The following is a 25655-nucleotide window of genomic DNA, read 5'->3' as shown; positions in this document are numbered from 1 at the left end:
ATCTCTCCTGGCAATATAAGTTTTAAAAGTACCACTCATGTCATGATCACAGCTGGCATTTGTGTATTTTGGCAGAAGAAAAGGTGAAATAAAGGATTTGTTTCCCATACATGTACACTGTACTTAACAGCATTCAGAATGATTGGTCAGAGGTGTTGGCCTAAGGAGAGCTGAAAAAGTACCTATGAGTATCCCTCAATTTACTAAAATCCTTTTCCTGGGTAGGTGCTCAAGTTTGAAATGAGTTTCTGACGATATTCCATTTCAGGGCAATCTTTGTGAGGCTTGGTTTGACAGAGCCCTTGCTGCTTCTCCAGGCATTCCACAACAACCCCTCTCCCTTCCCTGTGCTGCAGGGCAGTACCAGGCAGCCCACCCAAGGCTTAGAAATATTTGGATAGCTCTAAACAAGGGAGTTTTCCCTTTAATTGGCACCTAGCATAGGGTAGTCTTCTGAAGGAAGCTTTAATTAGAGCTAAAGGAGCTGAGCTTGTGTCTCAATCCAGGCATTTGTTTCTTTGATAATAGCCAGCTTGAGCTATACTGGCAGAAAGTTCCTGGAGATTACTTTGCTTTCCTTCCCAAACAAGTTGGGTTTTTTAATCAGATCCTAAAGAGCAGAAGCAGCTTTCGAAACTGGTGGCTTTGTTCTGTTACTTCACTGCAGAGTTCTAACAGCTTTTTAATGCATTTTGATGTTTGGGTTTTTAATTTTTAAACCAGGTTCTCTATTACTGATGAAAAGTCAACATCAAAGGTACTAATGTGGAGATAAGTCTTCTCCTTGTCTGAAAAAGAAACAGAAACATTCCAGCTATCTGATTTCCAAGGGAATGCTTAATTTTATTATGCCAAATGCAGGTGCTACATATTAAGTGATGAAACTTAGCTAGCAACAGTCACTCAGAGTTAGAAGGCCACAGTGTAATGTAATTTTAAAGTGGGAATGTGTGGTTTATGCATATGGAAAAGGATAATAAGAAATTCCTGGCTTTTGTATTGCCATTTGCATAGTTCAGAAGCAGAATGTCCCCTGTCTGTAGTTGACTGGAAGGTCAGGAGGTTTCTGGTTTTAATGGCTTGAAAAATCCCTTTGTTATGACAAATCCCACTTTCTTGAGCAAATGTATTTTTATTTTGCCCTTGCTGCAGTCACTCATGTTTAATACAAAATGACACCTCCTCCCTCAGCAGGCACAAAGCCCCAGCACGGTTGGGCTCCATCCCCTATCCTGAGCGCTGTCCCTGGATGAGATCTCCATCCCCACCTGCCATAGGGACACCACTGGAAATGTGGCCGGAGCTCACACAAAAGCAGTTGCCAGCTGCCTACACCTGAATATTGCCCCTGTTTTAGTGTCTTCCAGACCTTCCCATCCAGAGTTATTCTGGGAAGCACTGGGAATGGCTGTGCAGCCTGCATCTGGCAGGGATACCTTGGGATACCTTTTCTCAAGGTGTAGCCGGTTGAGTTTTCCAGGGTACTCAGGTTTCCTGATGTGTTTCTCTATGCAATTTTTTGAGAGAATGTCCAACTATATACTTATTTTGTAATGTGGCTTTTTTTTTCCTGTGATTTTTGTGCATTTGCACTCACCCTAAATAAGCAAAGCCTCGGTTTCACTGTGCCTGCTCCTGTTCTCCATGCTGCATGGTGAATGTGTTTCTCTGGCCTCGGGCTCCCAGCACCAAACAGGCCTCAGTCATTGTATTTATTATTTTGGAAACTTAATTTCTGGGTCAGAAATACAAATGATCCAAAGCAGGTTGGAAATGTCTCTTAAATTCCCCCTTTTCAAGGGTTGTTGTGTTCTCCTACTTAATTTCATCAGCAGAATTCTCCATTGGTGTTGAGGGCTAAAGGCCAATTTACTAAATTGCCAACTTAATAATTTCAGAAGATGGGGCAAACTCTAGAGCTCTTTTCAGTGCTTTTTTAATCAGTTTCCAGGCAGGGGACCCTGGTCCTCAGTGTGACAGAGTGCCAGAGGTGGAATGTTGGGTGTCCTGAGTTCCTGCACCATTGGGGTGGAGTGAGTGCTCTCAGGGAAGGGCAATAGTCCTGCAGAGGTCGTGTTTCATTACCTGTCAGCACAGGGATTTTCTGAGTAGGAGGGAGGCTGTTTAAGCCAGAAAGGGGGCACCAGGTTTGTAAACCTGAATAAAGTAAGATCCTGAATCAGAACTTTCCAGGGGACCAGCTCTGTGGAAGGTGGGAGAAGGATTGTTTGTTTTAGCACCAAAGCCCCTGTGGTCAGTTTAGAATCAGTTTTGTTGTACTTCGTTCCTTTCTGCTTTTCCAACTTCTGTAGTTTTAAAATCCCTAATATTCTTGGTGAAAACAAATTCTTCATGAATCTTCCTTCTGTTGGTGAGATTTGGGAAGGTTTTCTTTTCCTTCAAACTTAACTGTTGTCAAGATTAATTTCTGAAACCTTCATCAAGCGCGTTCCTTTTGGAGATGGAGTGGATCAGTGAATCTATTTGCAAGGTGTTTGCAACCAGGAGAAGCCAGGAATGTCCAAAAGTGAGGAAGCCACCAGTGAGGTCTCTGTGCAGGTTATTGAGGGGAGGGCTCATTGACCATGAGCCCCGTGATGAGGGAAAAGGGACAAATAAAATTCCACAGGCACAGCTGGTAAATATTATCTACCAGAAAAGGGAAAAAAAAAACCAACAAAAAAAAACAAAACAAAAAAAATAAACAGGGAGAGATTTCCTTCTTCAACGCTTAAGAGCACAATGATATATCTTCACCATTTTAGCAAGACTAAAAGAAACTATTTACTTTTGTTTGTACTGCTCTTTGGCTATTTCAAATATTGTACCTGGATGTTTTCAAGCAGAACAACTGATTTTCATTTTTTTTTTTTATTCTCCTAAGGTTGTTAAATGTTATAGCAGATTTATGTTTGCTTATGTAGCTTCTGTTACGCTTCATGAACACTTCATGAATGCTTTGAATGCTCAAAATGTCTCAGCCAACTTAGAGAAAACTAAAGACACAATTTCTGTTTGGGTTTTATTGTTGTTGGGTTATTTTTCTATTTTTCCTCCCTGTAAAGTTTTGGTTCAGATTGCTTACTTGCCTAAGATAAAACCATCACAGTTCTCTTCAATCTTGCAATAATCTATCAGTCTAAACATGCACTGCCTAATTAGAGGACCAGAACAATTGAAATATTTTGATAATTTTGCTGTTGTTGCTAAAATGGGTTCCAATTCAAGCCTGCTGTTGTCCTTGCTGAGTTTTTGTATTTTTCTTGTTCAGGGACAGTTTTCATTAGTTTGGGTCTGTGGTAAAAATGTGTGCCCTGAGAATGTACCCACTGTACGTTGGGTAACACGGTGGGGTGATATTTTAGCTGCTGTTGGGAGCTGTGTGGAGAGCAGGTCTGGGAGCTCCTGGGACACCCAGGGACCCCTGGGCTGGGTGTGCTTGGGGACTCAGCCCTGACAGCCCCTGCACCAGGCTTGGAGCCCCAGGAGGGATGGGATTTTGATATCAATAACTGCACCTTAAATCCCACAGTCACTGATTTGGGAACTGAAGATTTCCCAAGCAGAAGGGACTGAGGACCTCTGCCCTAAGTGGGGCCTTTTTTATGCTATACCTGATCTTTTCATGCTGGGCTTTCAAACTCCTTCCTGGCTTCTATATGTGTGCACTCATCGCTGTTATTTCTGGGAGCTTTAATATCAGTAACAGATACCTTATGGCCAGAATAAATTCATGTTTGGCTCTTGTAAATGATTTAGAAGACTTTAATGCAGCTCCATTTTTTAAGAAGGGGTTTCTAGCACCTACTGCACCTTCTGAGAAACTGTTTTTAGCGCTTTGTTTGATCACAATCAGTATCTATTTAGGATCAGTGTTCCCCTTACAGACCACTTCAGTCATGCCAGTTTCTGTAATTTCATCACAGCCAATTTGTCACTTTTTTCCCCCCTCCTGTTTTAAAATACCAAACACCCCTGAACTGGTGTTTTTGGCTGTCTTGCTGGTGAAAAACTGACAAATAAAAGGCTTGGCTGGCTTTTAAATTGCACATCTGATAGGGGACACTGGAGAAAAGCTTGACTGACAATACTAAACGACAAAATTTACTTGTTTTTCTAACATCACTATTAAATCATAGTCCAAAAATGTGTGTGAAAATGGAGAGGAACTGTTTTGGTGTGTGAAAAATATTCTTCTCAAAGGCAAGAGATGGCTAAACACCCTCCTACTCAAAGCATCTCAGGTTCTTCAGAGCCATCCAAATGTAGGAACAAGAAAGTGGAATCAATCTCTTCCTCATTAATTTAACAGGGTACATAAATTAGGGCCTGTTGTGTCCACTGACAGATTCTGTTTTCTCCTTGGTTTGAAACCAATCTGATCAAATTGTGTCTGGAAATGGCTTCAAATATGAAGTGAGTTCAGTAAGGAAGTGCTGTGAGGTGTAAAGTAACAGTAGAGATGTTAAAAACCCAGCGTGAATGTTTGAAAACAAAAGCCCTCATTAATAGTTATGGAGTTCAGTCGTTGATTTAGGAGATTTTGAGCTAAGTCAAACATTCCCATGCTGCTGAAACACATCTCAACTATCTGCCTTGTGCTGGGAGCTGCTGCTGGTGTTTTAATTGTTGGGAAGGTCCTGGTAACTTCTGTAATATTCTGGTGGAGTTTGTGGGTGGTTTATTAAAAACTGAGGGTGTTTTTGCCCAAGTAGCAGTGACACCCTTTAGGGAGCCTGTGTATGTTATCATGTTGGCCTTGTTTGGGATACCCCTTATCAGCACCAAGCCATAAAAAGTTGATTTTGAAAATGCTCACAAGTGGCTGCTGAATAAAGTTCTTATGCTAAAATTCTGTAGGGAGTATTTCACCGAAAAGAAATAAATGTTTCCTAAATAACCTAAATTTAATTCTCCGAAGTACCTGAATGTGTAGGCTACTTCAGAGAGTCACTGAAAATTGTAGTTTAAAGCTCAATCCTTTTTCATAGGGAAACAAAACATGAAGTATACTTAAAAAAAAAAAAAAGTCACAAATATTAGCAACTCTGATACAAGTGCTTTGGTTTTTGTAGGTCAAAACTCTTTGGTCTGCTCTAATTCCTCTCTGCAGGCTGGTAATTTGATGTACACCCTGATAATGAAAAATAGTAAATCCTGATCAATGTGAATGATTTTTTTGAGATTGATCATTCCAGACTGAGATCAGAAAATGTTTCAGTGTGTGCTACAAAGAGAGGAGCCAAAATTTATGAAGATAGAAGCAGTTTTTCCCCAGAACTGGTGGGCTGCTGGAGTTAAGGATTAAAGAGGTGATATGTTAATTATTAATCACTTATTTTGGGCTAATATTGCTCAGCAAGAATTTTATTCATAAAGCAGGCAATGCAGAAAGTTAGAGGAGTAAAGTGGTAGGTGTTTGCTGATATTTTTACTCATTGTAATAGAAGCTGCATTTCTGGAAAAAAAAATACTTTCTCTTTGTGATTTATAGGAAGATGCCTAAAGTAATTCAGCTTGATAAGTAGGTCTTTCAGGAATGATTAAATGCTCAAAGAAGAAATTGATGTGTGCTTTAAGTTATTATAGACAGGCTGGCAGCTTGCTGGGTGATGCTTTCTGTCTTACTTCTATCCCTTGCTCTGAAAAGCCAGAACCCAATAAACGACAAACAAACCTGAAAAGGAACTTCAGCAAACAGCAGAAGCCTTTAAGGATCAGAGGATCTTCTTGGCCAGGCCCCATTGCCTTCAGCATCTCTGCTGAAAGGAAGTCTTACCTGACAAAAGAGGCAATTCATTTGCTGAATGACAACCAAGCAATGCCACCACTGCTAGTGATGGCTCTATTCCTTATTCTCTTGGCAGGTCTTATTATTATGAACATTAAAGTAATCAGTTCCCTGTCACTTAACAAACCTACCTTCCCTTCCCTCAAACAGCCTGATTTTAGCTGCATGCTGCATTATTTATGTGTTGTTTTTACTAATCCTTGCTGGCCTAAAACATTACAATAATCTTGCCATCTAGTAGAAATATGACCCATAATAAGCCTGAGGATGAAGTGACAATGCCAATGATCATTGCTGAAGGGATTTTTATAGCTTTGTAGTGCCAAAGGGGTCCTCCACTAATTTAAAGAAGACAGCAAAATGGATAATTCAAGGAGCTCATTTTAGTAAAAATTTATTTTCCTACTGAAACTGATGTGAGGCAGATTTTTCTTTTCTCTTAACTATCTGCAAGTATTTAGACCCCCTGTGGTCCGGACTGGCTCTTCTTACATGGCATCCTGTCAACGTGCTGTTTATCAAATGCACCCAGCCTGAGACTACTTTGTCTCCTTGTTCTCTCTCTGGGATTGCTTAACTAAAACCACTAATTACAAAACAGCAACCAAATGATTTAACTGATCTAAAATTGCAAAAACTGTTGGGAGATATTGGACAGGATAAAGCAAGCTGTCTCTTGACAATTTTGTGTAGCCTTACTGAATACTTGGAAAGTGAATTTGCCAGTAGGCTGCTGGAAGGGATGTGTGCATTTTAGTTCAGATCAAATTTTTTTCTAATTCCTGTGCTCCCTTGCATTTTGTGAAATGGTTTGGGAGTATCAAACTGGGTTTGTTCTCAGGTAAAATAAAATTAAGGGTTCAGGGGGATGCCTGTGCTTCAGTGAAGAGTGGTTTTGATCAACTGGGACCAAACTGAAGCTCTGAAAGATAACAGGGCAAAGCCACTTGTGTTGTCACAAATAATTCCCCTGTGCTCCAGCTGCAGACCACTGCACAGGCTCCAGGCTGTTCTGGGCTTTGAGCCTTCTCTGTGTTCATGCTGTGGTTTAAACTTTGTCTCTTCCAGTCCAGTTAATTCCAAATACTCTGCTCAGGGAAATTAACAACGTAAGAGACACCAATGACCTGGTCTCAGTGTGGGTTTTGGACGATGTCTGTCTTTAGCTGCGTTGGGTCAGAGCAGTGCTTGCCTCCTCTCATGTTTATTGAATTCCAGACAGTTATTCTGTCAGAATTTCAGACAGTTATTCCACAGTCGACTGTTAAGGCTGTGGTGTGTTTTTTTTTTTTTTTTAATTAGCATTTTTAAGGCACTTTAGGCAAGAGCTATTAAAAAAAAAGCCAATAAATAACTAGGAAAATCCTCTAAAGAAACAAAGATTGGTGAATCCCTCCGTGCTAGCTTTCAGCAAAGAGTCCCAAGGTAAATGGTGCAGTCTGGCAGTTGGCGATTTACAGGAACATTAACTTTCAAGCTCAATTGGAGCCTGGGAGCTGTGCCTGGTGTAAAGTACGTGCAGGTTGTGAGGAGTCGTGGAGACAAAGGGGTCACCTGCTCCATTAGAGGGAGAGCACAGTTCCACAGTCACTGCAGCAGCAGGGGCATTAATGAACTGTGGCCCTTGCACTTCTTGGTTCTTAGCAAAAGAAGCAGCTGTCTTGCTGTAGACACCAGCAAAACATTTTTTTTTTGTTGTGCTGTCATGACAAATGATTATGAGATTGGTAATTTGGGAGGTCTCCTGTTGGAAAAATCAAATATAAAAACAAGCCCACAAAAACTGTCAATGTCTTGGAAGCTTTGGTAGCTTACAGTTTAAAAACATCTTTAAAATAGAAGTTGGCCGTTATGAAACTGTGGAGGCTATGCAAGAGGTCCTCAGCAGAGTGGAAAATATTCTTCTAAGTTTAAATATCTCTTCATAAATATATCAGAGACTTTGTAAATTTTTAATCTAGAGTGAATTTTTTTCCTGAAGATGTTTTAACTACTTTTTTTCTGATTGGATTGATACTTCCAAGATGAGTAACTTCTGAAATTTCCTCGGCTCCATCCCATTTGCTTCTTTCTGCTGCAGTTCATGTCTTGTACTTTGAGAGGAGGAAGTTTTTGTCTGCCTTCTTACTGCTTTGGTGAAATTGGGTGGTCTTTAATGGGCTGAAAAGTTCTCTGTGTCAAATGAGTCAAGTTGCTATTGTTAAATATTGTGTTTGCCATTGAATGAGCAATTTGCAAGATCTGTGGCACAAATTTGAGATACAGAAGTGGAGCTATAGCATAAGCATTTACCATTTGCTGTAGTCTGTGTTGTCTATAGAACTGGCATAAAAAATTCACGTAACAGTTGTGACTGGAACTTTCTACAGTCTGAATTTGCCTTATTACTGCAAGTGTTTTCAGATATGTCTCTTCAGGAATTTAATCAAAGGTGCAAATTCTAAAGCATCTGCTCTGGAAATTCCTGGCTGACTAAAATAATTCCTGGACATGAGCACCAGGGTTGCACCTTACTGCTCCATTGCAGTATCTGGCAGTGTCTATTTAAGAGGGTTAAATCAACACTTGTTGAAACATTGATGTCTGAAATAAACCCTGCACATGCTATTGTTCAGGAGGGTTAGGGTATCTTCCATCTAGAACATTCCTGGTGTGCTAGATTAAATGTTTTGGTGTTAGGAGGTGTTAAGTCTGTTTCGATGAATTTCTTATCCTACCACTTTGAAAAATTCACTTCATCTTTTGATTATTTTTTTTTTCCAATACCAAAGATAAAAACACACAGGATAATAATGCTTATGTAGGGTGAGAATGGTTTGGTGAATTGATATCTCTGTAGTCTTTTTGCTTTGAAGAATTAATTACTTAGTTGCATTTGAAAGTGCTATAAAATATTGTCAAGCATATTTAATCCTAAAAAAAAAACCTAAACTAACAGCAAATCCAAGCCAGATAAAAAAAAAAAAAAAAAAAAATCAGCAGGTAGATGGACAGAAATGATCTGGCTCTGGTTTAGGAGGGGACAGTTAATATTTCAGATGGCATCTTTCACTCTGGCTGAGCATCCAGTTCAGGAGAATGTGCATGTAAGTAAAGCTCAAATGAAATGCTCTGCACAGAACAGAACTTACTGAGAGGTTTGAGATAATTCTTTTCCTTCAAGAAATAACAAAAGTCAGAGTGAGGCTAATGCTTGTGGTAACAGGCATAATGTGATGGATATATCATGTGTGAGGTAGCACTTGCCTTTTCCCACAGTGGTACTTGAATAAAAACAGTAATAGAAATGTCTCTACTTTGCCTTTAGAGAACCTGTTGACCTCTCAAGTTTAAAATGCTCATATCTTTCTCTTATTAGCATCTGTTGGGAGAAATGAAGTGAAAAGATTGCTGCTGCCTTCTACTTAACAGCCTATTTAAATTAAAATGGTGATGCACATGGGTGTATATTGTCCTAATTTCAGCTTTCTGCAATTTTTCCAAGCAGAACATTTTGTGTTGAAAGTTAAGGTGTGAGCACTATTTGTCTATAAGGATGAATTAGCTCAGTGGCTAAAGCATGTAAAAAAAACCCCAAACAATGAAGAGAAAAAATGATATTTCACGTAAAGGCAGACGTGTAAGGAAACCAAACCTAGTCTGGCTTCCACAGGTCTGAGTCTCTGGAGTCTTTGTGCTTTGGAGGCATCAGCAGGGAGGGGGAAGAGGACATAACACAAAGCTTTCCAGGCAAAAGAGAAATCCAGATATTTCTTGCAGCTTCTAAAATGTATTTACTGGAGTCATTTATTCTGGCAGGCACCAGAAGTGCTTTCTGAAAGTTTCCAGGTGTTCTTGAAAGACTTCAGAGTAAAAATAATGTATTAGCTCTGTAATTACTGAGTGTTGTTCTTACTGGGAGGGTTTTGGAAGTTTCTCACTGGTTACCTGAGCTGAAAACTCAGGAGATGGCTGCTTTTTGATCCAGCTGTGCTGTGAATTCTCCTCTGCAGTAGTTTGGATGGCTGTGACACAAGAGAGGTGAAATCTGGCACTGCATCTTCTGCCCTGGAAGGGGCTGTAGGGAGGCACTGAGGGTGAGAGGAGCTCCAGGAATGCCAGGGAAGGGAATTCCTGGGTGGATCCCTTGTGGGAAGGAAGGGGTGAGGAGCTGTGAGTGGGACCTTGCTTTATCCCCCAGGAATCAATGCCCTGTTGAACGGTGCCATTCTCAGATTTGGGCTGGCATGTCCCCTCAGGTGTCAGGCAGTAATTGTGAGTGGATCCCACCCTGCTTATCCCCAGGGAACACAGCGTGCCCTGGCACTCACCAGTGTCACTATTTCAGTACGGGCTCTAAGTTATAGCTCTAACATGTGGATGTCAAGTGTTTTACACAGCTGTAATTGCAAATCTATATAATTAGATGCAGAGTCTCTTCAAGATGCTGACCCCTGCCTAATGGCACAAACCAGTTTTTATTGATGGTGGTAATCCAGATAGCTGGTAATAGATAACTAAAAGGATGGGAGAGTGAGAGAAATGAAATGAACCTCTGAACTTCAGCTCTCACTGAAAGAAGGTTTAGTCCAGTAATTTAATCACTGGAGTTCAATAGAAGGCCTACTTGCTGTCCTTTATCTGGAGTGCTGAACAAGTTCTTCAGCTTCAAAAAGAGAGAAGCTGTGAGAAAAGTACTTGGACATATTTTTAAAATAAGTAACCCACAACAAGCAATCTCTGACAAAAACCAGAAAACAGTTTTCATTCTTTCTTAAAATAAAGATACACCCACAAGCACTATTAGTGTCATGTCAGTCATAAAGCATCTTTGTAGTTATGCAATTATGTTGTACCTATGGCATTTAAAACTTTTCAGAGACTGGAGAAGGTTGCTTAATTAAAAAAAAAAAAACCAAAACCGAAAACAAAACCCCAAAAAACTTTTGGAGCTATACACTTTGAGATGTTGAAATTTGCAATAGTTGCATAATTGAAATAAGTGAAATTGGTGTTGTATAATTAAGCACTTCAGTATATTCCTTTACTTATTAACTTTGAGATACTGCACTCTTCATTACCTAAGTTGCTGCATATGTATATATAATTACAGATTAAAAAAGAGGGATAGGGATAGATATTAATTACCAGTGATTTATTAATTTACAAGGCTTTATTCATGCACTAAAAATATAAAGATTGATAAAATACTCATGAATTGATATGCAGGCTGTATGATACCCTGAAGGGGAAAAAATAAGCATAGTCTTTTAAAAAATTATCAATATTTTATAGTGTTCTGGCACCCAGTACCACCTGACATGATATAAATAAACAGCACCTCAGGTATCTCAGGGTGTTTTGTGTTCCGTAAAGATATTGGGCACAAAAGATGAGCTTTAGGAGTTCCTTGGGAAAGTAGATCTGGGCTGAGAGGTTTGGGTTTATTCCAACACAAACAGACCAGCAGGCTAGGGAGTTTCAAAGAATTTCAGTGAAGCTGGAAGTATTCTTACTTTGTGACCACAGTTGTCACTGAGTATAGACAAAACCATTTCCTGCTGGTGGGACATTCCTGCACATACCCGTTTGTGGTGAGCAAATTTATTCTGGCCAGAACAAGTCTCCTGGTGACAACGTGTATAAAATGTGGTTGTCATGCTGCCAAACACCGCAGTGCTAGTTCCATACAAATGGGCATGTATTCTGGGGTTTCTGAAAAAAAAAAAAAAATAAGGGAGGGCAAAAAAGGATATTTACAGGTGTGGGATTTTAGAGCATTGTTTTAAAATGAGGAATCTCACAAAGAAAGCCCCCTTTATACAGCCTTAATGAAAAGGGTTTAAAAATCAGATTCCAGAAGATACTTTTCCTCACACATGACTCTTTTTTCATGGGCTGGTGACTTCAACTGAACAGTCAAATTGGCATGAGAGAAACCTGAACGTGTCTGTGAATGGCAGCAGAGCTCCAGCCTGGGGAAGCAGGGCTGGAGAGGGAGGAATGGATGAGCCATGGATCTGCTGTGCTGGAGATACCTCAGCTGGAAATGACAATAATGCCTGTGACCTAGAGCTGAGTCTGCTCTCTCACAGAGTCCTACATTGCAGGAAAAAGGAGAGATTGCAGCTTTGGAAGAATCCCTGAAAGCACATGGTCAGCTTGGATTTATCCCCAGCAGCAGGGACTGGGGGGTTGTTGGTGGATTATAAATCCCTGAATTGTGGTTTTCCCTGGATCTGCGTGGAGCAGTTGTAGAGGGCAGCCAGCAGGACATGCTCCAGGGCTGGGTCTTTTGCTGCAGCCTTGCAAGGCCTGTTTGCTCTGAGTTATGGAGCTGTTAATGATTCTGATGGAGATCCTGGCAGTAACTTTTAACACTAAGGTCAGCACAGGTGTTTTTGTCTCAGTGAGATGAGCTCTGAGCCAAGCTTGCCCTCTTTGCCAATCTCAGGAATTCACATTTCAAGCTCAGGAGTGTGTGCTGTGCCAGGGACGGGGTGTTGGTGGTTAACTTCTCCAGGTTTATTCGCACAACTCTGGCTGATAATGAAGGGGGTGATTTACGAATGCTCCTCGAGGGCACTGTAGGATGAACCTGTTGACATATAAAAGCAGCAAAGAGCACGTTGAGCCTCAGGAAATTGTAAAAGCGTTTTGCACTAGTGAATGTGTTCTGTGCATTAGGGAGCTGACCTTAGCACCCCGGCACATTTAATTTTGTCTTTCTTTTAAATTCTCTGAAATACTTTTAACATGAAGTTTTTTTGGTTTTTTTTTTTAACTCTTGCAACTTAGAGCTTTCCTCTCATGAAACTTGCAGCTGATTTCTCTGAGAGTCAAACAAGTTTTATTTATTTATTTTATACATGGAGTTGAAAGCTGACCATCACACACTCTGCAAGTACAGGACAACACATCTCCTGCTCCTACCTTGTGGTTTCCTCCTTTAACTACTTGTATTATTGCTGAAACGGAGTTTTCCACAATGTGTAACTCTCTGGAATAGCAACTGTTGAATGATTCAGTGATTCCACAGGTTCTGCTGGAGCTGTGGTCCTAAGTCCGACGTGGGCTGTGATGAGAGCCATGGGGATTGTGCTGTGCCCTGCCCACACCCAGAAAGCCACGTCCTCCGAGTTTGTGAAATTCAGTCACTGGGGCACACACACGGTGACATCTTGGCACAGCTCCCTTGTCAGCAGGAGCCCTGGTGCTGTTCAGGGCTGCTTGGCCCTGGAGATGAGCCAGGCTTTGCCAGCTCACATCCAAAGAGTGTGGACAAATGCAAATCTGCACAAACAAGGAACACTGTGTTGCTAAAACTGTAAAGTACATGAGAACTAACACGGGCAAATGTGAGTTGTTTATGACAAATGTGTTGGAAGTGCCATAGGGTGGAATTATCACTTATAAAGATCTCACTCCCACAGCCCTGAATAGCTTAAAGGTGCTGGAAAATAAGGTTCTGCACTGCTCTCCGGAGATCATGTCTATTTTGTCTTTATTATTGCTCTGAATATTGTTGCTCTTTAATGCCATGTTGTGAAATCCCTGATGTGCTCAGCACTCCAACCAACAGTGCAGATGATTAATCCTGAAAAAAAACAACATAATAATTTAATCTCCCCACTTCTTCAACTAGAATTTTGTGAGCAGTTGCTGTACAACTTACTGGACCTACAAATACACCTGGGTGTCAGTACATGGATCCTCTGCTTTTCATTATGCTCTAAGATGTACAACGCCATTTATTGTGATATTTCTGTAGGAGAGATACATTTACTGTATCTGTATCCATTGTCTTACTGTCTTTCTGACTTGCCAGATGATGTGGTGATCTTTCCAGAATACAAAACCACCTCACATGACATTATGGACTTGCTCCAAGAAGTCGGAGCAGCTCAGTCTTAATTATAGTCTGGATAGTTGAGTTACAGAAGTCACTCCCTTAAAAAACAGAGCTTTTTACCTGTATTTTTGCATGACTGAGTCTAGTCATTAGTTGAGATCAAGTCCTGGGTGGGTTTTCTAAAACGATTTTTTTTTTCCAGTTGTACTCTAAGAGTGAAGCAAATGGAGCAAATTGAAAGAAGTTTTCCCAAAGTGTGATATGGAAAGGCATTTCCTCAGAGAAGTGCTCACTGTGGTGGGTGTTGGTCTGTGTGAGAGGGTTTGAGGAACTTCTCTGTGTGTGACAGCAAAGTCTCAGGGTTCCAACCATGCTCCAGCTCTGATGGGAAGTGATGGCAGCAAGACTGGGAGGGCTGAGGGGTCAATTGGCTCTGTCTGAACCCAGCTGTGATGGCAAATGCTTAATCCTAAATCAATCCTTCTTTATTGCCACAGAGAAATGCAAATAAAGGGTGATTACAGCTTTCCTCTTGCAGGCAAGAGGTGAGGCTTCAGGAAAGTTGCAAGAGTCAAAGGATTGATTTGTTGTGGAGGATAGTTAGAGGAGACAGCAAATCAATTTACTGAAGCCAGAAGTTTGTGGGAGGGTCTGAGAGGACTTCTGGCTCGGGAGGACTGAGTTAAATGATACCCCAAAGTAAAATGATGTAGATAAAGGTGGGCATTTGTGAAATGAAAGGAAGGGATGTGGAATTAAATGCAGATCTAAAGCAGCAAAGAATCTACTCTTGTGGTTGGGAATTTATGGTAGAGGTAAATTAAAGATGCCAGGTGTTGGCAGAAAATTGCTTGAAGAGGTTTTATAAACTAGAGATAGAGTCATAAGGACTGAGAAAGTAAGGGAGAGGAAAAATCAAATTTAAATGTGTTTCTGGGAGGGAAACATTACCATTTGTTAAAGCTGGTCTGATTTCTGCCTGAGATATATTAAACTTTTGTAAGGAGATAACTATTTAAGGCTTTACTTGAGCAGTGTAACTTCCTTTAGAGACATTTTAATCTTTTATGATCAGATACTAATTTTTGCTGAAATCAACTGGTTTCCCTAAAGTGAATATCAATGAAATCTCTACAGCAGACAATTTCTTTAGAGGTAAATGTAGGAAAAATGTGTAAATAGAGAAGTAGAAAAATTGCTTCCACAGTAGTTTTGTCTGGTTTTTTTAAAATAATGATATATTATTATATTTTTATGATGTCATATTTATAGACATAATCTGAATGGAAGTTAAAAGATGAATTCTGTATTATTGGTATTTTGTCTTGGAAAAATGAGTGTATTCTCTGTGTGATGAGTTGGGTAGAAGGAGAGAGACAATTGAATTTGTAATGTGGTTCATTGAGTGTTAGGAAGAGAAATATAACACAAAACTTTTCTATCTTCTATTTACTGCTTTTGGCCTTGCTAAAATTATTTAAGAAGAAACTAAAAATTCACCGGTATAAAATATTTCCTTAAGAATTCCCATGAAGGAGAGATGCAAGGTTACGTAAAATTTCTCACTCTCAGGATCCAGGACAAGGCAGGATTGGGCCTGTTGTCTTGCAGTTGATGTTTATCATACATATTTAACACAGAAAATAGTTTTGCAGTTTTTATTTGATCTCCAGCTTTCCAGAAGTCTTCCTCCACCGTTGTTGATCTTTTGTCTCACATCAGTCGCGTGACACGTGCTCATTTTACTGTGTGTCATAAGCAGGTGGTTTTGAGGGAACTCTTTCATGTCATTTCCTTTGTCATGTCATTTACCACTTTTATTAATTATTTTAGCTGTGATTTTTATATTTGCAGTGGTTAAATTTCCCTGGTATAATCAGTGTTTGTCTACAAAGGAGAACAAATGTCTTTTCATTCCCCAGTTCAAAAGGTTTGTCTTTTTGGGCTCTTCAGTTAATACATTAATCAGCAGTGTCTCTGAGAACCCACTGACTGAGCAGCAGTGACATTTTCCTTCTTCTCATTTTCCTTTTATATTCCAACTCCTTGTTTGCTCAAGAAACGAGATGTGCTGTCAGTTGTAGGCTGTTGTCAGCACGGGTTCCTTGGGCTGGCCGATGGGGACCTTGCTGAGGGTTATTTGTGCCACTGCTGCATCAGAGTTGGACACGGGGATTGTGAAGGACATGAAAAGTTCATGATGCTCGGATTTTGAGTTCCACTTCACTCATACTGAGCAGCTCTCAGCTCCAGAGAGCACAGCCAGCCTATCTGCACTGCCTGGAAAATTCCATTTGGTTCAGTCAACACGTGTTACGCGGCCTCCTCTTTCTTTCCAGCTGCTCCCTTTGAGATAAGCCTGCAAGAGTAAAGAAAGGAAAAATATTATTTTTACCTTTGAATGCTGAGCCTTTTACATATGTAGAGATATATCATAACATCTTTACATCTTTCTAATAAAGGTGTTTTATCTTTATTTACATTGTAGCAGAAATGAGGAGAATACTTAAAGGATTGTGGGACAAATCCTTACTTAGGTTGTTTCAATATGTTTTGTTAGATTTCTCTTGGTGATTAATGTTTCAATTCACACAAAATACAAAGCAGTACTTAAATTTAAAAGATCAAATAGTCTGTAAAAATAAAGAGTACAGACCTAGGATATTTTGGGTTATTTTGTGGAGTTTGATGCTTTGGGGTTTTGGTTTGTTTTTTTGTTTGCTGGGTTTTTTTCCTTCATTCATCCTTGTACCAGTGTTGTTACTAGAAAAAATCACTTGATACAAGTTCAGATCTTTCAGTTCAGTGGGTAATTCATGAGATGTAGGAGCTGGAATAATAAAAAAACAGAGCATAATCTGATAAGGTTTAAGGGTCACTGTCCTGTAAATTGTGGAAGTATTTCATGTTCCTTAAGGAAAATTCCTGAAGAACTCACATGAGTAGATTTAGTTCAGTAATCTAGAGATGACAGAATGTGGTGTTTTGGTTTTGTTTTTTTTTTTTTTTTTTTTTTTTTTTTCTTTTTTTTTTTTTTATGCAATACATACATCATAGGTATTAGAGAAGATAATACAAAACTTGCATAATAATCTTTAGAAGTGAAATTATTCCCAGTCTGTTGTGTCTGGACAGAGGAGCCCACATTTATAAAAGTATTTCACATAATAAAAGCAGTTACTATGTCTGATTTCACTGCCATATGTTATTGCACTGAAGGTGTGCTTAATCTAAGACAAGTAAGAATTCAGTGTAAAAAGTTTGGAAAGCCAGTGATGGCCACATTCCATGGTTTTTGCTCTCAAATGTTCCAAATGTTTATTTTCATATCCCTCGTATGAGACATGCAAACCCTTCACCTTTCATCAGAATGATGCCTTAATGATTTTTATCTCATTAACTATTTCTAAAAGCTCAAATTATTCTTGGTATTTGTCATCTGGAAGAATGGAAGCAATTGCCCCTAATTAAATAAAATTCCATTTTCCTTAATATGTATGAGGGCTCTGTGTAGAAGACAGCAGTGACAATGTTGACATTGTTTTCCTTAATCCGTTAGGATGCATTATTTTCTGCAGAATAAACAAGAGGTGATTTAAAGTGAGCTTTGGTTTTGTAAGTTCATTGTATGGCTTCATCTGCTGTGGAGGACACTTGGTGCTGGCCACCACCAGGAGCAGGTGACCTCTGCCTCTGCTGCCTGACCCTGCTCTGAGCAAAGCTCTGGTCAGAGCAGGGACAAGATCACAGAGGTAGTTCTTGTATTAAATATTTAACATTTAAATTTAATATTCAGCATTTAAAGCCAACCCAATATCTGGGCCCAGGAGCCTTGTAATGATATCTGGAATATAATGATAACACATCTGTGTTATAGGAGCTGCCCTGAGTATCCCTGGGTGGGCTTATAAACCCTCCAAAGAACAGTGCCTCAAACTGAGAATGCTGCTGAGCCTGCCTGATTTGCAGTCCTGTCCTGCCTCCATGCCCCAAGGACACAAATCTGCCAAACTTATGGAGACACTCACGAGCCAGGGAAATTGTGGAACTGGTGGACCTTGGCCTCAGTCTGTCAGGGCTTCCAAAATCTCTTTATTTAGAGCAGCTTCTGATTAATTTTACGTTCTCTCCTTCCAGAAAGGCAACACAGCAGACACATTATATAGGTCAGCCAGAAAATAATTTTGTAATGTTATTATTTGTTATATTTAGCTGAAAAAAACAATGGTTATAAATTTATGATTGCTCTTGAAATAGAATGACTATTCTCTTGACAACAAGCTACAGCAAAACCTGTGACATCAAGGTAGAATTTTTCCTGTAACTTCAGAAGGGAATTCTAACAGAGTGAGGATGGGTTTGGCATAACACAGGAGTGTTGGGGGAAACGTGATGGGTCTTTGTGGGCATCTGTGATGGCACTTTCCCATTGAGAAAAAGGGAATATTTGTATTGTTCTTCTTGATGGGACGCTGATGTGCAGAGCTGTCCAGGGCAAGGGAAGAAGAAGCAGCAGTGAGGCTGACAGGCACCAGTTTCTTGCTGGTGCAAAACAAATTTTTATGGATTTTACTAGAAAAGTGTGGAGATTTCAGGCTCTATTCTGACCACCTGCAAAGTATCAGAAGACCTATAAATTCTTCCCAAGCTGTGCTACTCCAGCCCACGGACATTCTTGGCTTAAGTGAGCGATGGAGCCGCCTTGCACAGATGTGTCTTGGGGCAGCTGGAGCCACTCTCACCTCCCTTGGCCCCTGGGGACTCCCACCTGCCTCCCCCTGCTCCTCCTTCCTTTACAAGTCACATTCTTTGCAGCCAGTCTGAATTCTGTACCACAGCTTAGGATAGAGGCTGAATCATTTACTCAGAGTCATGGTAAGGAGCAATAAAAACATTTCCCAACATATTCCTTTATCTCTTGGGGGATTATTTATGGTAGGAGTGCCTGTCCTGGACACACTCTTGCCACCTGAAGAACAATCTGACTTTTTATTTTACTTCATATACTCAGAGCTCCAATATGTACTAGAAAAATCTAACATACTTTATAAGATGAATAGTCACAGCTGGGGATAAGGAATATAAATAGGATGACATCAAATGAAAGGAACTGATGATCCAACAAGGCTTCTATAGATCATGTTGTCTAATGTCAGGAGAATTGCAGATTAGTCTTGCTGCTCTTTATGAGTAAGCCTATTTATCAACTTTCTGGAAAAATCTAATTTAAGGCGGCACATTTTCCTTAGTTCTGCCACACTTCAAAGCTTAAAGTGTAGAGGTTGGTCAGCCATTCTCCCCTGGCTGTATTCAGTGTTTAAGATTCCCTTTCAGGCCTTTCTGCAGCAACCAGGTCCTCGCTACTCCTGGCTGACTCTGATAATGTAATTTTGGTTGGCTTGATTAGTAAAAAAAACTAGGAAGCCTTAGCTTTTAACAACTTTATCCAATTCAGACTTAATGTTCAGAGAGAAAGAGCGCTTTAAATTGCAAATGTTCTTTATAAGAAGCTGGATTTCTGTAAAGTATAACTTAGTCATCCCATAGAGAAAGAAGTGACAAGCCTTATAAAAAAAAAAAAACAACCCACATTTGGACAAGGTGGATCTGGGCAGGGGCTCCTCTGTTTTTCCTGAATAACCTGCAGAAAGAGAAACTATTTTTATGACAGGATAGAAAAAGAAATGTGAATTTTAACAGCTCTGAAGGAAATATGTAGGAATATAAAATCTCGTAGTTTTGCTACCGTGTACTACATTTTTAACACAATGCTTTATATCCGAGTCACAAAACAGATTTGTGTACATTTATATTTGTTCTTTAAAAGCTAAGTAGAGCTCAGGAAGGTAAAACAAGCTGTTTGATATTATGTTTATTCCCTCCTTTCACTTGAAGTAAGAATCCCTTAGCATCTAATGTCACATTAGTTTTATATATGTAAATACTTTCAAGCCAGAACATATAGTGTAAGCATATTTTATCAGCTATTACCACTAAGATTTTTATGTATATGAACTAAAAAAGCTCAATGTTTGTGAGATTTGAAGTTTTTTTTTTCCTCCTTTATGATTATCTGAATTTGTGGTAAACCTTCTGTTCTTATATCAGAGAGCATTTAACTCTGCATTGATTAGGAATTTCTTTATGGTATTTGAAATCTGGGAAACTTGCTTAAGTTTATAAGCAATAATGTGCAAGATAAAACAGAAGGGTAACACAGTTTTTGGTTGTAATATAAATGTAATAAAATCAGTTGTGCAACAGTCTTCACCAGTATATTCTCACAGGCATTTTTCTTAGGCATTTAAAAATACTGCTATTCTTAAGTTTATTACAGGAAACTTTAGAATAAATCTGTATAATTCTTATGCATGACATTTTGAAAGGACCACGGTTGTGAATATCACACCTGCTTGCTTTTAAGTCAAAAGCTTTCATGTGCAGAAAACAATGTTTCAATTAAAAAAAAAAGAGAAAAGGAGGTCATTTGACATTACTACAGTGCAATCAGAACCATGTAGAGGAGAAGGAAATTAGAGCAATTTCAATAGGATGCTGCCTCAGAGCTGAATAGACTTAAGCATTTGCATCACCTGTTCAAGAAACTGATAAGCCACAGTTTGAGTATCAAATTCCTGTATCAACTTGCAGACTTGGTGGTCTCAGTCTCTTGATTTTTTTGCAGTTTTGCTGCTGCTGGTTACTGAACACCTGAATTTACTCTCTGTTGTTCCCACTTCAACCTTATCATCATGTGGTGCCTGAAATCTGCAATTCTCTCTACTAGAATTTTAGCTGGGAAGACACTGAGTAAGATGGCAAATACAAATATCAGGTGGAAAGAATTTCTGAATGAGTATAGTGACTCTGCTTTGTGCTTTTCCACATGAACTGGATTTGATTTGCAATTAAAAGTATATATATGTGCTCATAAGATTAGTGAGCATTTTAATTTTTAATGCTACATACACTACCTGACATATCCCTTGGGATTCACAGAAAATCCTTTCTCCTTGCATAAAACCAAAAAGATGCATTTACCCTAAAATTGCCCTTGAAATAGATACTTTTCCTAGTAGTATTTAGAATAATTTCTCCCTAATGACATCTCCTTTGTGGTTACAATGCTTCATGGTTGAATCCTGAAGTGCAGATTTTGGTTTTTTGCTTATGGTTGGGTTTCTTTACAGAACCATTAAGAGAAAGCATTTTCCCAGTGAAGATTCACCATGTAGGGATGGATTTGGCTGCTGTATAGAGAGCATTGTTCTTCTGTGGATGACCTCCTTGTGCAGAATGATAGTTTTATCCTCCTCTACATCATTATGTTTGCTGTACAAAAATCCTGCTGTGCTACATCATAATAACATGTAATCTTCTTGCTCAGTTTAGCTGAGATTTAAGGAGCCGCTGTTCATGGCAGCAGTTTTCTAAAGTCTGATCTATAATTTACCAGAATCAACCAGGCAAAAGAGCAAGAGGCTTTATAAGAAGGATACAGCCCTTAAAACTCTTAAATGAAGATTAGTTTAAAGTTTTACAATCCGGTACAGAACCATCTGGCAAATCTCATGTCAGGCTTTGTTAAAACCTCTGAGCATTGCTGCTGTCCTACACCCCACACCCTGCCTTTTATCTTCCATCCCCCTGCCTCCTGCCCCGCACCAGCTTTGCTCAGAGATGTGTTAGAACAAAGGAGGGAAATAAGGGAGCCAAGGGCTGATTTCCCTGCAGGAGCAGCAGAACAGCTGTGGGTGTGCTGCACCTCTGGGAATCATGTCCTAATGCTGGATGTGCGCTGGGTGATTTATTGCATCTCTCAAGAAATACTTGCAAAGTAAAAGCTGCCTGTTGGCGGCACCATTAGAGACTTGCTGGGTGAAATTGTGGCTTTTGAGCCCAAAAAAATTGCTGGGAGGATGCAGAGCCACGTCACAGGGCATTTTGGTACTTCCAGAGACGGAGCTGCAGCTGGTACAGCAAAACAAAACAGAGTGGAAGCTGTCAGTGGTGATTCCAGGTTGCTGCTTACTCTGGAAAGCTCCTAAGTTACATTTCAGGGTTCTAGACTTTGTGGGCTCCTCACTGATCCCTCCAGAAAGGGATTCTTATCTGTATATTTATTTGTATTTCTGTCCTCTGGAAAAAAGCAGACAATTGTTTCTGGAACACAAAGCAGAAATCTTCCTATAGGAATCCTTAAGGACATCTTCATTTCAGCTGTCCTGTGGCTTGCTTTATATATAAATATATAAACCTTGGAAACTCAGAATAGAATAATTTGTTTTAGCAATTTGTAACATAAACTTATAATATTGTCACTAAAATGAACCCTTCTGTTCACCTTTCATGTGAAGGAGGCTGAAGGACAGGACTGCAGGAATCCAATTACCTGAAATCAACTTAAAGGCAAGGAGGAGGCAGTGTTAGAGATAATCTCCTCCCCAGCTGACAGGGTTCCTCTGTCTCAGTGCAAAGGCATTCTGCCTGGACAGTAAAATCAGTAGACCCGATTTCCTGATTGAAATGTGCGACAGAAAAGTAGTGAAGAGTGCACTTCCTGTCTAAAAATGTAGATTTTGGCAGATAGAAGCTGCCCCAAACAGATAACATTTGCAATCCCAACTATATCATGATAATGTAACATAGCTGATATACAACTTAACAAACATCTTTTGATGTTTATTTCCCAAATTTCACTTTGAGCCATAGAAGTTTTCAGCTTGAAAGCTTATTTCTTACTTTTTTTTTTTTTTTTTTCCTTTTTTGTCAAGTGCAGGAGTGGGACAATTTGGAGTCAGACAATTTTAATGCTGTCATAGCAGTTTCCTAAGGCACCAGAGAAAAATGCATGGTATTATCTTGGAATTTCAGTCTGCAGTTACTACTCACAGTAATCAATAACCATTAGAATTACTGGTGGTAGTATCTGCCTAGATAATTCTAGGGCTTTTCCAGAAATCAGATTAGGTAACTGGAGTTGTTGTGTTGTAACTTTTTATTTTTCCTTTTTAACTCAAGATTTGCTTTGAAGAAAAGCAAAAACTTGTTGATAGAGAAGCAGGATGGCATGGAGGTAGCATCTATCCAGCTGAACCAATCCAGTATTTTGTATTAACTCAAAGTGATGAGGTTTTATTCTATCTCAGATGCACCAAAGATTCCCCCTCATGTTTCAGAGTGAGGACCACTCTGAAACACCCAGATCCATCATTCCATTAAAGACAAAAATGATATCTGACATAAAACACTTTCATAACCTTTAAAATCTGTTTTAGAGTTCATTTTCTCTGGTAGGTTTTGGAAGACTGGATATTACCTGTCAAGATGTCATAAGTAATTATATGTTTGTTAACTTATTGCTCCTAATAAAGAACAGAAAATATTCATGATGAATTTCATTTTCCCCCTAAAAAATATTTAATAACTGCTTTGATTAAATATTAAAGCTTTCTTTTGCCGTTACAACCAGACAAAAAATCCAAATATCAGCAAAATGTTTTGTGAACAGTCTTTTAATGACCCGGTTATGCTAGAATTTCTTGATTGCTAACACCACTGATCAGGGTAATTTCTAGGTGGTCAGGTGTTGGGTCAGACTGATGGGACTGGCTGTATGATGGCACAGCAAACCAAAACTTTGTTCCCATTGAAAATACCTGAAAATTGAGGTTTATGTAGGTAGACAGGCCTGGGGAGAAGTTGGAATTATTGCATTTCCTAGCTGGCAAAAGGAAATAATTCTGACATAAAGGAAACCTTTACAGCCAGCGAGGTTTTGTGTGGTTCCCTGTCTGTTTTGGCCGTGCTCAGTGCCCGTACCACAGCAGGGGCACAGAGTGCCAGGCAGTGATGCAGGGCAGAACGTGTCTCCCTGAGCTGCAGCACAGGGGGAGGTCTCAGGAGCAGCTGGATGAGTGGGAGGAGCAGGAGCAGCTGTCCAGGTGCACCCTGTGCTCAGGGAACAGCAGCTGGCTCTTACAGAAGTACAGGTGGCTCTTCCAGCATGGAAAGAACCTCATTTATTCCACCAGGCAGGCTTGCCTGCTAGAGAAATTGTAATTTGTGTGTGCAAGGGCTGGGGGAGCTCTAATGGCACTGCTGGAACCACAGCACCATGTCCAGGTTGAAATCTTCCATCCTTGATCCAATCCAATTCCATCTTTGATCTCATCACGAGCACAGTTCTCTTCCACGTGTGGAACTTAAATGTCGAATTGGGGAAGTGGTGGAACATAAACAAAGGACTGTGGGCACGGTCTAGTGTTTCTTCAGGGGAACTGGGGAAGATGCAGAAGGCTGTAGGAAGATGCTCCAAGCAAAACAAGGGGATAAAGGCCTCCAGGAGCTTCCCAGTGTTAGTAAGAGCTTCTTTATCTGTGCTGGAAGGAAGAAGCTCCTGTGAGGATTGTCTCTCATCCTTCTTTACAACAGAGGAAAGAGAACTTGTGGCTGAGTGCCGCTGGTGTGATCCATGAGCAAGGTGTGTGTATCTCAGCCGGGGGTGAGTAAGGAGCTCTGTACTCCAGGTGTAGCTGCTGTTGTAGCAGGTACTTCAGAGCAGGTATCACACCTGGAGAGGGGCAGCTGCTGGGCTGGAGCTTAAGAGGATTTGCCTCCTGTCACTGGTACAGGCACTGGGTGGGTGCCAGCTGTCCCCTGTGGGACGTGTTTGGCCACGTGCAGAGCGATCACACAAATGCCCTCCCGGGTTCTCCATGGCAAACCAGAGCTGGTTCTGAAACAGCATTGGAAAATTGGAGTGAGAGCCACAAAGGTGTTTCCTGTGTGAGGAAAGCCTGCAGGGATGAAGGAGCTGCTGCTTGGTTTTGTCCTCCTTCCCTCCAGGAGCAGCCCACTGCCTGAGCAGCAGTTACCCTGGGATCTGCACTATTTTCACTCTTCCTGTGTGCTCTCCCCCTATTTCCTGGAATTTTATCTTCAGAATGGGGTGAGAGGGTCTATTTAGGGGCAGGGCAGGGGGAACTTTAGGATGTAAATGGGGCCAGTCTAAATAAAGTTCAGCATTAAGTTCCTTGAGTTTTTATTAAGTCATGTCTAAGATTTACAACATGGTTTCCAGTGTTACTCAAACACTTTAAGTGCTGTTTCACCTAAATGTACTTTTACATCTGTTTTCCTTGCATAATCACTTGTTTATTCATTTTCTCTTTGCTCTCTGAGTGGACAAATGTATGAAAAACTAGTGTGAAATGCTAAGAAGAATAATTTCTCAAGAAATAATGTGATTTTTAACATCAATTCCTTGTGGACTGTCCCATGTGGCATTATTATGGTATCTTTAGCATCACAATTGATATGTTTAATAATTTTCATTGTGTGTTTGGGTCCCTTTGATGGCTGATGATTAAAACAAGATTATAAGGTAGTTACATTTTCTTTTGAACACATGAAAAACACAACCTTCCATTTCCAGATGCATTGATTTTAACTCTGTTTAGCATTCACTAAATCTGTGGTTATTTCTTTTTACTTTTTAAATGCACTTATTGTTCTATTTCAAAAATGAATCATATTCCATTGCTACCCCAAAATATAAAATATCACAATATGGTAAAAATTATTGCTTGTAATCTATTATTACAGGCAATCCAGCCTGCCAAAACACAATTGCCATTTAATAAGGTGTTTTTTTGAAAGAAGCCCTGTGAATGCTCCATGCAAACTGAAGTTGCCCGCAAATTCTGTATTTAAAAAAACACTGCTTCCTTTTAAGCAGCCATAGTTTGTAGTAAAAGACAAAAATTCCAATGGCATCTCTCTCCTTTTCTTTGTCAGTCTTTGCAGTCTCCATGGGCATTAGGAGCACTCTGATGTGAGACCTGGACAACGTGATATTTGTATTGGCAATGGTCAAAGGGTAGTGCATTAGAGATGGATTTCAAGAGGAGGAAAACCCTGGTGCTACTTGAAAGTATTTCAGCAGAGGGTCTTTTTTTTTTTTTCTTTTTTTTTTTTCTTTTTTTTTTTTTTTTTGAGTGAATGCCATCGTTTCTCTTTTATGACAAAACA

At 39.9% G+C, this 25655-nt stretch overlaps 1 protein-coding gene across 9 annotated transcripts in view; it reads left to right on the top strand.

Moving 5' to 3' along the window:
* PCDH11X (protocadherin 11 X-linked) overlaps positions 1-25655 on the top strand; it is a 426351-nt gene that overhangs the window by 170641 nt on the left and 230055 nt on the right. The window lies entirely within an intron of this gene.

The sequence above is a fragment of the Anomalospiza imberbis genome, chromosome 14, assembly GCF_031753505.1.
Source record: "Anomalospiza imberbis isolate Cuckoo-Finch-1a 21T00152 chromosome 14, ASM3175350v1, whole genome shotgun sequence".
Lineage (NCBI taxonomy): Eukaryota > Metazoa > Chordata > Aves > Passeriformes > Viduidae > Anomalospiza > Anomalospiza imberbis.
Note: the sequence above shows the minus strand (reverse complement) of the source record. Positions and strands in the feature narration are given on the sequence as shown.